This window comes from Equus asinus, chromosome 3, assembly GCF_041296235.1.
Source record: "Equus asinus isolate D_3611 breed Donkey chromosome 3, EquAss-T2T_v2, whole genome shotgun sequence".
NCBI classification, from domain to species: Eukaryota; Metazoa; Chordata; class Mammalia; order Perissodactyla; family Equidae; genus Equus; species Equus asinus.
Genome location: NC_091792.1, coordinates 17,584,842 through 17,598,634, shown reverse-complemented (window position 1 = coordinate 17,598,634; position 13,793 = coordinate 17,584,842). Strand labels below are relative to the sequence as shown.

The following is a 13,793-nucleotide window of genomic DNA, read 5'->3' as shown; positions in this document are numbered from 1 at the left end:
TGCATATCCACATTGGTGTGCCAGTGTCCAATCTGTGTGTGTTGAGAAGCAACAATTGTTCCATTTGCAGCTGCAGGGAATTTCTAACCCCAGATCACAGTTATTTCGGGGGGTTGGTGAAGTTAGTTATTTCAGTGATGACCTCCTATTTCTCTACCTCACTGATTGTGGCAGAATTCACAGTGCCCATGGTAGTGTATTTCTGTTTCTAGCACCCTCCCAATAATTCTGAAAGCACTAATTCCCTAAATGTGCTTCTTGAAGCAGCTAGATTGCCTAATAGTTCTTGCAACTGGACCTTGACTGATACAGTCACAGATTATAAAAATTATTCCATATTTATATATTACTCTCTTTCAAATAAAGGAGAAACTCTGTTTAGTATCAGAATGTTTACCGCCAATTTAACATCGCATATCTTCCTTTTGAATAGAGACAGCCTAAGTGAATAATCATATGACAAGCATAATTCATCAAGATTTGATTAACATGATACTATTTGAATACAATATTCTCTTTAATAAAAAAGATTAAAATCTAATATGAGTCAGGAGTAGTGAACATAATACACATTGGGATAAAGAAAAACCCAGAACTTGGCATATACTAGAAGACAAAAGAAAAATAAAAGAAGATCTCAGGAATACTTAAGCACTTTGATATTTTATGGTACTCAAAGCCCTTATTAAAAGAAAGAGTGCATTATCTGTACTATTTAGTTGGAATATTCCAGATGTCTCTAGTCTTTATAAACATATCACAACATCTTAATTCTTTGTTTGTTTGAATTGCTCCTTAGTCATGTCTCTTTTTCATTCCATTCTTAATCACTGAGTCTGTGATTAAAAATGGCAAACATGTGTTTTGAGAAGAAACTAAGCTATGATTTTGGTTGTGGGTAGTAATTTCAGAGGGGCAGAACATATTAACCCTTTCCTTCTCACCCTACTCGTGGCCTCATAACAAGACACAAGGAAACAGTAAACACAAAATAAACACACAAAGCATAGAAAAACTACTTTCAGTTCAAATGTGTGTGTATGGTTATATTAAGGAGATGTTTCTGGAGAAATAAACAAATAAAAAGTGACAGTTTAATATTTACAAAACAATGTTAAGCTGAAATCATATAGGCCATCACAGATGGGATGTTATTTTGGTTAAGACTCTTAATTTTCGCTCTTAAATGAACATCAGTTTTAGAATCTCACAATCATTGGATCCAACCTGACTCCACTTTCTACTATCAGTAGGATCAAGTGTAAGTCATTTCAACATTCATGGTTGACTACTTCATTTGTAAAATGAGAGAAATCACTTCATGTGGTAACTCTAAGTTGATTACCATCTGCCAGGTTATGAGACATATCTCAATTTAATTAGAAAAAGTTCCAGACAAAAGTTAAATATTGTTAGTCATACCTATACTGGGGAAAAATTGAAAATATAATTTCAATTTTTATGGAAGGGAAACAGTTTTATCCATTTAAAAACAGCACTCCATAGTTATATACACAAAATTTCAAAATTTACAGTAAATTTCTACCAACCTTGGAGACAAACAAGAAAAATAATATAAAGTAAATATATTAAAATATTTACAGGAAAATAAAGTCAAATATAATATGATTGTGTGAAAGGAAATACTAATAGTGTATTCATTGTTAAACAAATTTGAACAATTCAAATGAAGTAATTCAGATAAGATAATATATTAATAAGATTTAGTTCAAAGGGAACAGTAAATCACCAAGTTGAACAGAAGCCTATATATGTAGTCATAGTAATGCACAGACAAATATTTCAGAAAAACTAAAAGTTTTATTGGTTCCAAATAAAAAAATACATTTGAAGAAATTCTAATGTCATGTCAATACTTTCTGTAAAAGCAAATACATCACTGATATTACTACATTTTAAGTAACCAAAATACGACTCTGAAGTCCTATCATGAGGTTCTTTTGGGAATCTGCATATTAAATTTGAACGATATTTTATAAAAATATTTTGTTGCTTTTAAGTCAGGAGGTTGGTAGTAATAAGTTTACATCCAACATGTTAGAGGATAGTTCAAACTCTTTTACTGTCTGCAGGTCTTTGACATGTTATTTTTCTCTTTTTAAGGATTTTCTTTAAAAGAAGATTATGATTTGAAATAAACATCTTTGCGTTGGTAATTTACGTTTCATCTTTGCCTCTTGGAGGATACATTATAATCATGACCTTATTGTAGACAACTGCTTGCAAATGGCACATGTGTCTCTTTGTTTTTCATCCCTTCTGGTGATTACATTTCTCATATAATTTCATCTGTCAAGATGAGTTATTGATTCTATCAAGAGGGTTGAGTGAGATGATGTCGATGTCATACTGATTCAAAGCCAGTAGTTTGTCTTTAATAATTTTGCCAAAGATTGTGAGAATTTTGCTTGTTTTCAATAATCTGTATTATTAGTAACAGAGTTTTGTGCTCAGTGAATTCTGGTTGTTACAGCCTACCAGCTATTTCTTAGAGTTAAGTGCTTTCTCTTCTATCTGTACTGAAGGTGCATTGTGATTTTCAGACTGATTGATTGATGACTGATTTAATGGATGATGATGAGAGGTGTATCTTCCATGCTGGAAAACAGTCAGTAAGATAATGCCTGTAAAGTGCTTAGTGCATGCTTGGTACCTAGGAAGAGTCCAATAAAGGTTGGCTATTTTTCCCATTCATGTGGCAAATTTCAACAGGAGTGCTCATTTAGAGCAAATGAATAAAATCAAATTCAGGAGTTGTGTTCAGTGTTTAAATTAAAATGAACATTGTAAAACTCAGTGTACTAGTTATCTATTGCTGCTTAACAATCATGCTATAATCTTAGTGGCTTAAAACAGCACACATTTCTTACCTCACAGTTTCTCCAGGGCAGGAGTCTGAGCACAGTGTAGCTGAGTCCTCTGCTTCAGGGTCTCACAAAGCTGCAATCAATGTGTCTGCCAAATGGGGATCTTATCGGAGGCTCAGTTGGGAGGGATCAGCTTCCAAACTCACAGTGTTGTTGGCAGAATTCAGTCCCTTGCAGATTGCCAGACTGAGGGCCTCAGTTTCCTGCTGGCTGTAAGTCAAGGGCTAGCCTCTGCTCCTTGCCACATGTCCTTGTCCACATGGTGCCTCACAACATGGCAGCTCACTTCTTCAAATCCAGTGAGAGAGAGTCTCTTGGCAAGATGGGTCACAATCTTTTGTAATATATACACATAATCTAGTTCATCATGTCGCCTTTGCCATATTCTATTAGTTAGAAGCAATTGATAAGTCTCACCCACACTCAAGGGGAAGGTAACAGACAAAGCACGAATACCAGGGAGCAAGGATAATGGGGCCCACCGTAGAGTCTACTGGCCACATTTCATAAGAATAAAACTCATAAAGCAAGAGCTGTATTTCATTGTTTAAATTCACTTACATCCTTGCTGCCCTTACATAATGAAAGATAATTTTTTCTAATTAAAATATTTAGGAAAAAAAGTTTTACTATAATATTTTTAAGTACTAAAGTACCAGAAGGAGATAATATCTTGGGATTGCATAGCACTTCAGAGTTCATAATGTATTAATATTTATGAATATTATTATTTCAGACTAGAAAATGGAAGGTAGAGGTAATATTAATTTCAAGATTACAACACAGAGTTTAGGCTCCAAGTAAAGATTTAATTACAGCATCCTGCTGTGTATTGGTGATGAATTCAATATGTCCTCCTCAACATTTGGCCATTCTTTTAAATAACTTTCTTAAACAAAAACAATCCAAATTGGATGGAATGATGGGTAGGGGCTGTGCTTGCACTGTGAACAGATAAGCTGTTGGGCCAGGACAGTCAAGTGCCAAGGGCACTCTACTGAAGGCATCAGGATGAGGTGTGCCACAGGTCAACAGGAAAATGATGAGTTGATGAAATTGGTAACACAGGGCATTTATTTCTTTGTGAGATACATGTTATGAACCATTTTCTGTAACATGTCTATAAGCTCTGTGTGCAAACAATAGTGGTCAAGAGAATATTTTAACAGCATGAAAACCATAACTCCATGCACAGCTCCAAAAATACAGCTGCCTTCTATTCGCAAAATTGCTTTGCTCCTAACTAAGACTGTATCTCCTGCTCCCAGCAGTAAACAAATGGCACACATGCTTTTTACAGACCCTTCCATCTGGAACACTCCCTTCTTGCGGTATTTACCTTGCTTGTGAAGCAGAAGTTCTCTGGTGTCTATGTGCAGCCATCTTATAGCTCTTCATTAATGTAGGTCAGAGCAACATTCATATGCGATGGACTTTATCAAAGTGGCATATTTACATTTACAGTGTATATCACTGATAACTATCCAGATGGTGACTGTCCATGATGAGGTTTGATCTGATGAGGTCTGTCTTTCACCCACTAGTTGATTCCAACGCAGGTCAACTAGAGATGCAGAGAGCATTTGCAAAATGCAGGTGGAGCCATAAACATAGTTGTTAAGTATTTATGTATCCATGGGGAGTTGAAACAGCAAGACTCCTGAACCCAGAGTCTGCAGTACTGTATGAAAAGATAGTCAACTTTTTAAAGTAAAATGCTTGACAGTATTGACATGCACTGCTTGCTTGTTTGATAAATCTAAATTGGAAGACACTATGCAATTAGTTTTTCTCTGTGGAATTCTTCTGTATGTGATGAACTCATAGAGATGATGCTATCTTATAGAAAGAAGACTGATGAACACCATAATAAAACATTCATGTTACAGAATTCTAGATTAAACTCCAATGTGCAAAGAGCTTGCAAGATGTCATTCTTGTGCCTACATCAAGAAAAAGAAGAATAAACTGAAAATCAATGACTTTTCTTGGACTCATCAGAGAAGTGAGATTATAAGAAAATGTGTTACCTTGAAATCTGGAGAAAAAGCCAGAACCAGAGAGTCACAGATGATATCTGCTTACCTGGAGCAGAAGCCGCTAGAGCCATAAACTGGTAAGGAAACTGAAATAGTAATTTTGATGAATTGCTGGAGGCTGAGTTTGAACCAGTGTGAGTGAAAAACTCAGGGGAGCTGCAGTCTTGTATGACCCCCACTCTCACAGTTTTTATCTCCAGGAGCCCCACCAGGTTCTCACAGTGAACATACAAGATTTCTGACCTTGTGACTCTGGCAGCTGGAGGGGAAGAGCAATCATTGTGAAACATGTCCGGAGCATTCTCCATAACAAAGACCTACTTTTCAAGGGGAAAGGATTTTTAACCAGAGCCTTATCCCAGGTAGGGGAAGGAAAGTCTTCCCACTCCAGCCCACTCTCGCCTTCCTGTCTAACCTAAGGTGATGGGGGAAGCTAAACATCTATAGAAACACCAGTCAAGGTCTTAGCCCACAGTTGCAGGCCTACTAAAAGACTCAGATTTAATCATAAGGCAACAGCATTGGCCCCCTGTCCCACACCTTAACACTACACACACTGGATTCCAGTATAATAACGGTGGAACACTGCTGAAAGATGTAAGATGCAGATGGACCCTGAGGAGGGAATACTTAGGGAAACCAAAAGTGATGTAGGGAGACAAAAATAAGGACCTCAGAGGAATTAAAAGTCACTGGCAGCTACAGCTACAGCAAACATTAATCACTGCCCAACTCTTACCCAGATTAGCATAGATCCTCACACTGAAGACCTAGTTACCTCAGTTCCTGTTCCCCAATACAACATGATTCAATTTGTTAAATCAACGTGATTCAACCAGAAACTACCAGGTATGCCAAAAGGCAAGAAAAAAATGTGAAGAGAGGAAGCAAGCATCATACCAGAGTCGATATGACACAAACTTTGGAATTATCAGAAAGAGAATTTAAAATAACTATAAATTAACTGCTAAATGCTTCAATTGAAAAAGAAATGAGACAATATCCAAGAATAGATGGCGAATGTAAGCAGACACGTGGAATCTCTAAGAAAGTATCAAAAAGAAATGCTACAAATCAAAAACATTGTAATAAAAATGAAGAATACTTTTTGTTCCCATCAGTGTGGAAACAACTGAGGGAAGATTCAGTGAGCTTGTTTATAGGCCAACAGACTTCCCAACCTGAAATGCAGCCAGTAAAAAGAACAAAAAAATTTAAAGAACAGAAACTCTAAGAACTTGGGACATTTCAAAAAGTAACATGTGTGTATTAGAAATACCAGAAGGAGAAGAAAGAGAATATAGAGCAGAAGAAATATTGAAGTAATAATGGACAAAATATTTCCAAAATTAATAACAAATACCAAACTACATATCCAGGAAGCTCAGAGAACAGCAAAGGATAAATACAAAACAAACAAACTAAAACTACGCTGAGGCACATCACATTCACACTACAGAAAACCAAAGACAAAGAGAAAAATCTTGGAAGAAATCAGAAGGGATGAAGCAAACACACCTTACCTAAAGAGGAAAAAAATGACAATTACAGTGGACTCCACATCAGAAGTCATGCAAACAAGAAAAGCAGAGTGAAATTTGTAAGGTATCGAAAGGAAGAAAAAAATAGAATTCTATACCCAGTGAAATTATCCTTCAAAAACTGTCCTTCAAAAGTACTTAAAGACTACGTCTCTTTCTCATGTGTGAGTGTGTATGTGTGTACATACACACTCACACATACACACACAAACTGAGGGAATGCATACTCAACAGATATGCCCTGAAGGAAATATTAAAAGAAGTTCTTAAGGGAGAAGGAAAATGATATAAGTCAGAAACTCAGATCTGCAACAGAGAAAGGAAGAGGGTTGGAGAAAGAACAAGTGAACAAAAATAAAATATTTTATTTTTCTTATTTTAATAGATCTACAATATAATTTTATTTGTAGTAATATCAACAATGTATTGAGTGTGGCATATGGATAAGTGAAATGAGTGACAGAAATGTCATTAAAGAAGGAGGGAGGAATTGGAAATACTCTACGCAACATGTAGTATTACACTTGAAGTGGTATAGTATTACTTGGAAGTGATTTAGATTAATTTGCAATGTATATTCTAAACTCTGAAGAAAACACTAAATTTTTTTGAAAGTGGTATAATTGATAATAAGGCTAACAGAGAAAGGAAAATTCAAATGACATAAAATGCTTAATGAAATCCAAAGAAAGCAGAAAAAAGAGGGGAAAAAGAAAACAAAGAAGAAATGCAAGGAATTAAAAAGTTACATACATAGCAGATATTAACTCAACCATGTCAATAATTTAAGTGAGAATGATCTAAATGCACCAATTAAGAGACAGATATTGTCAGAGTGAATAAAATTACATGTTGTCTACAGGAAACTCATTTTAAATATAAAGACTCAGAAAAGTTAAAATTAAAGGATAGAGAAAAGTATACAATGCTAACACTAATTAAAAGAAAACGAGAGTAACTATACTAATTTCAGACAGAACAGACCTCAGAATGAGGAAAATTATCAGCGACAATGAGAGGCACTGCATAACGATAAAGGGATTAATTCTCCAAGATGATCTAGCAATCCTAAACACGTGTACTTACCAATAAAGCATCAAAATATGTGAAACAACAACTAATAGAACTGAAAAAGCAATGGCGAAACAACTTCTGTAGCTAGACTTCAACATTCCTCTTTTAGCAATTCACAGATCAAGGAAGCATAAAAATAGTAAGACTATAGTTTACCTGAACAGCACTGTCAATCAACTTGATCCAATAGACATTTACAGACTTCTCCATCCAATAACAGTTGCAACACCGCCTTCTCAAGCTCACATGGCACTTGCTAAACAGACCATATTCTTGGTGAAAAAACACACTTTAACAGATTTAAAAGAATAGAATTCATACAAAATATGTTCTCAGACCACGCTGGAATTCAACTAGAGATCAAAAATAGAAAGCTGAAAAATCTTCAAATATTTGGAAATTAAACAACACACTTTGAAATAAAATATGGGTCAAAGAAGCATCTCTAGAGAAATTTAAAAATTTTGAAATGAATGAAAATGAAAATATAACGTCAAAATTTGTGGGATGCAGAAAAATTAGTGCTTATAAAAATTTACATAATGTTGTATAACAAATAATGTAATGTCAAATGCATGTACTAGAAAAGAAGACATAAAACCAATAACCTAAATTTCCACCTTAAGGAACTAGATAGAGAAAGAATAACAAATGAAGGTTAAAGGAAGCAGAAGGAAAGAGATAACAAAAATTGCACAGAAATTAAGAAAATTGAAAAGAGGAGAACAATAGAGAATATCAGCATAACCAAAAACTAGTTCTTTGAAAAGATAAATAAAATTGATGAACCTTCAGCCAGGCTAACAAGAAACAAGGGAGGACACAAATTATCAATATCAGAAATGAAATAGGGGTCATCACTACCGATCCTGTGGACACTAAAAGAGTGATGAAGGAGAGCCACACAACTCTATGTCAATGAACTTACTAACTTAGATAAAACGGACCAACTCCTTGAAAGACACAAACTACCAGAATTCATATGGAGAAATAAATAATCTGGATTGGTCTATATCTGTTAAAGAAATGAAATCAATAATTAATAACCTTCCAAAAAAGAAACCCTCAGAGCCGTATGGTTTTAGTGGTGAATTCTATCCAAAACTTAAGGAAGAAATGATACTAATTCTACACAATATCTTCCACAGGATAGAAGCAGAGGGAACACTTTCTAACACATTCTATGAGGACAGTCTTACCCTAATACCTATGCAGTGAAGGGTTAACTCAGCAGGCTAATGTGGCTCAAACTCTGCACATTTCAAAGGAAAGGTTGTCTTCAGGAGGACTGTGTGTGGTCCAGTGACCAGGAGATAACCTCTGAGTGCTTGTAACATCCTCTCTGATGAGAGCGCTTTGTATGCTTGGAGTCTTGCACACTTTATCAGTTTGATCAGATGGTTTATGCTAATAGTATGACTTATGGTGAATGCCGGTTTTTGTACGTCTGAAGTCATGGGTCGTGCTGTATCAGGCTGACCTCTGGGGGACTGGAGATTGAGTAGTTAAGCTCAGTTATGCAGGTGCTTCATGCACACATGAATCACCTCCCAGTAAAATCCCCGGACATCAAGACTCAGGTGAGCTTCCTTGATTGACGATATTTCACACGTTTTCTCACACCTCATTCCTGGGAGAATTAAGCATTCACCATGTGACTCCACTGGGAAGTGATACATGGAAGTTTGTGCCCAGTTTCTCCTGGACCTCACCCATGCACATTTTCCCTTTGCTGATTTTAATCTTTACCCTTTTTTTCTGGAGGCTGGGAAGTCAAGATAAAAATTCTGGCCTGCTTGGTTCCTAGTGACAACTGCCTTCTCGCTACATCCTCACATGGCCTATTCTTGGTGCATGTGCACACCCACACACACACACACACACACACACACATACAGACAGTGAGAGATAGAGAGCTCCCTTACTCTTCTATTAAGATCACCAATTCTGCTGGATGAGACACCACTCTTATGACCCCACTTAACCTTAATTACCTTCTAAAATCTCTGTCTCCAATAAAGTCGCATTGGGAATCAGGGCTTCAACACGAATTTTGAGAGGATATAGTTCGGTTCACAGCATTCTTCTCCTGGGCCCCAGAATTCATGTCCTTATCACATATAAAATATATTCATTCCATTCCAACAGCCAAAAATCTTAACTCATTCCAGTATCAACAATAAAGTCTAAATACCAAAGTCTCATCTAAATCAGGTATGAGTGAGACTTGAGCTATAATTTATTCTGAGGCAAAATCCCTTTCCAGTTGTGAACATGTGAAAGTAGACAAATTATGTGTTTCCAAAGTACAGTGGTAGGACAGGCATAGGATAAACATTCCCATTGAAAAGGGAGAAAGTGGAAAGAAGGAAGGGATGACAGGTCCCAAGAAAGTCCAAAACCCATCAAGGCAATCCCATCAGATCTTGAGGATTGAGACTAATCCTCTTTGGTTCCATGCTCTGCCCTCCAGGGCCACTAGGATGAAAGTATCATCTTCATGGCTTTTTGGAGAAGGTTCTCCCCCTGCAGCTCTGCCAGGCCATCCTGCCCCCAAGGTTCTGCTGAGTGGGTCTCCCCCAAGACTCTATCTAGGTGGTTCCATCCCCATGATTATTCCAGGTGGCCCTGCCCCCAAGTCTCTGCAGGGTGGTCCCACTCCCAAAATTTCAGGTGGAAGCTATGTGGCTTTTTAAACTGAAGTGGTTTTCCCGATGATCTCTGAGTTGCCTTTGGGGTCATTCTTTCCTCTTCTTGAAGAATAGAGTGCTTTCTCAGCTATTGGCTCCATCATACTGTGAATGAAACTGGGACCCCCCCCCCCCCCCCCCCCCCGCCCCTTGGTGTAACAGGTGAATCTAACAAGCAAGCTGCATAGGCTAAAAGTCAGTACTATAAGAACCCATGCTGCACTGTGAAGCAGCCATGTGGGCTTCCTACGGCTAAATGACGTTGCAACCCCTCAGCTCATGACTGAAGATGCCAGCAGGATGAATCAGCAACAGGAAGAGATAATAGGTACTGTGCTCTCACGTTTCCCAGCGGCATTTCTTAGAGATTGAGGGAAAAATTGACAACCCCGGTCCTTGCCTCCCTCCATACACGGCTAACACCAACATTACAAGCCTTGTTGGATGCATAACCAAGAAAGTTCTTGCTGTCCCTTAAATATTTGACTATTAGATGTGTAAGCCCTTTCCTGCATGTGCACTGCTATGTTAAAATGTATGCAAACTGCACTCAGATCTGTAGACCTCAGAGCAGTTCCTCAGAATACTCTGTTGGACTGTTTCCCAGGACTAGAGTTTCTCACCTTGATTATCAAATAAACCCCTTCACTTAACCTTTACGTGGACTCTTTATTTCAGTCAACAATACCATCTGGTCAAATCCAGGAAGTTTAACAGGCTTCCTTCATTTTGTCCTGTCCCCATTGCCTTCAGTTCAAACTGGCAGTGCTTCAGCTTGTGTAATCCCATAAACTCTTTTTAGAGTGATAGTCCAGCTATATCCTTGGAGGTCTCTTCAGAACATTCTTTCCCATTTTTGAGAAATTTTCAAATCTTCAAGTTCTTGTTCCTTTGTGCCTAACAATTTCTGCTTTAATTTATTTCTCTCTTCCATTTTACTATCAATAGTCAGAAGAAACTAAGTCATTCTTTCAACATTTTACTTAGAAATGTCCTCAGCTAAATATCCAATTTATTGCTCACAAGTTCGGCATTCCACAAAATGCTAGAACAAGAACACAAATCAGCCAAGTTTTTACCACTTTATAACAAGGATCACCTGTCCTTTCCTTCAGTTTCCAATAACGTGTTTCTCATTTCCTTCTGAGACCTACCAGAATGGACTTTTACATCCCTCTTTCTACCAGTATTCTGTTCATGATTATTTACGTATTCTCTAAGAAGATGGAAGCTTTCTGACTAGCTCTGCTCTTCTCTTTCTGAGCCCTCACTAGAATCTCCCTTAATGTCCATATTTCTAGCATACACCTCAAAACTCTTCCAGCCTTCATCCATTAACCTGTCCTGAAGCCGCCTCCACACGCTAGGTATTTGTTACAGCAGCACACTACTTCTTGGGACCAAAATCTATCTTAGTCTGCTCAGACTGCCAAAACAAAATACCACAGACTGGGTGGCTTAAACAACAGAAATTTATTTGTCTTAGTTCTGGAGGCTGGGGAGTCCAAGACCAAGTGCAGGCTGATTTGGTTCCTGGTGAGAGCTCTCTTCCTGTCTTGCAGACAACTGCTTCTCATTACGTCTTCATATGTCCTTTCTTTGGTGCATGACATAGAGATTCCTTTCTTCTCCTCTTCTTATAAGGCTACCAATTCTATGGAATTATGACCTGTCTCAATCTGTTAGAGCTGTGTAACAAAAATATCGTAGACTTAGTGGCTTATGAACAACACAAATTTATTTCTCACAATCTGGAGACTGGGAAGTTCAAGGTCAAGATGCTGGCAAATTCAGTGTCTTTTGAGAGCCTTTTTCTTGGTTTGCAGACAGCCATCTTTCTGCTGTGTCCTCACATGGCAGAAGGGGAAAGGGAGCTCTCTGGGGCCTCTTTTATAAGGGCACTAATCCCATTGATGAGGGCTCCACCTTCATAACCTAATTACTTCCCAAAAGCCCCACCTCCAAATCCTCCAAATGAGGATTAGGCTTCACCAAATGAATTTTAGGGGGACACAAACATTCAGTCTATAGCAGAACCCAACCATTATGACCTCATTAAACCTTAATTACCTCCTCAGTGTGCTATCTCCAAATACAATCACATTGGAGATTAGGGTTCAAAAATATGAATTTTAGAGGAACACAATTCAGACCCTTGCAAATGGCTAGAATGCACTGGAGTTGAGTATTTCCTCTGCTCCAGGTCAGTTAGACTCTGAAAAAACCTCAGTAGGTTAGGCTCTGATAAAACAGTTTATCTTGAGGGCAAAGCTTGCTAAGAAGAACAGAATGGGGGCTGGCCCAGTGGCGCAGCCATTAAATATGCACGTTCAGCTTTGGTGGCCTGGGGTTCATAGGTTTGGATCCTGGTATGGATATGGCACCGCTTGGCAAGCCATGCTATGGTAGGTGTCCTACATATAAAGTAGAGGAAGATGGGCCTGGATGTTAGCTCAGGGCCAGTCTTCCTCAGCAAAAAGAGGAGGATGGGCAGCAGATGTGAGCTCACGGCTAATCTTCCAAGAAAGAAGGAAGGAAGGGAGGGAGGGAGGGAGGGAGGAAGAAGAAGAAAGAAAGAGAGAAAGGAAGGAAGGAAAGAAGAAAGAAAGAGAAAGAAAGAAAGAGAGAGAGGGGGAGAGGAAAGAGAGAAAGAGAGAAAGAAAGAAAGAAAGAAAGAAAGAAAGAAAGAAAGAAAGAAAGAAAGAAAGAAAGAAAGAAAGAAAGAAAGAAAGAAAGAAAGAATAGAATGCTCTGGTGTTACCCTTCCATTCCCGCTGCCAGAAATACAAAGAGACTTTCCTCCAGTATTCACTGTGAGAACCTGGTCAAGCCCCTGGAGGAAGAATTCACAAAAGGGTGGGTTCACAAAAGGGTGGGGACCACCCTGTGACTGGGTTTTTAACTCCCACTCTTGTCCACACTGAGCCTCCAGCAATGCATCAATTATAGTTTAGGTTTTCCCATCCTGGCACTGATTCCCAGGGAAGTTTCTGCTCAGGTAAGTTGTGGTTCTCTGCATCTACCTGCCCGTCTACCTCCCCAATTTTGAGGGCAGTAATTTGCTCTGTGACCTCACTTCTCTGATGAATCTAAGAAGAGTTGTTAATTTTTCAGTTTTTTCAACTTTTTACTGCTTCTTAGGATGGAGTGGTGACTTCCAAGCTCCTTACATTCTGGATCGGAAACCAGAAGTCTCAAGTCATTGACTTTTTTTTTTTTCCCCAAAGATTGGCACCTGGGCTAACAACTGTTGCCAATCTTCCTTTTTTTTTTTTCTTTTCCCCCCAAAGATTGACACCTGAGCTAACAACTGTTGCCAATCTTTTTTTTTTTTCCTGCTTCATCTCCCCAAACCCCCCCTGTACACAGTTGTATATCTTAGTTGTACATCCTTCTAGCTGTGGGATGTGGGACGCCGCCTCAGCGTGGCCTGACAAGCGGTGCCATGTCTGCGCCAGGATCCGAACCCTGGGCCGCTGCAGCGGAGTGTGCGAACTTAACCACTCAGCCACGGAGCTGGCCCTCAAGTCATTGACTTTTTAAGAAACTGGACCACTTGCC

General features: G+C 38.4%; 1 pseudogene; it reads left to right on the top strand.

Annotated features, from left to right (window-relative positions):
* Window positions 1-4,058: 4,058 nt before the first annotated feature.
* Window positions 4,059-13,438, top strand: LOC106825471 (AKT-interacting protein-like; annotated as a pseudogene).
* The last annotated feature ends 355 nt before the right edge of the window (window positions 13,439-13,793 follow it).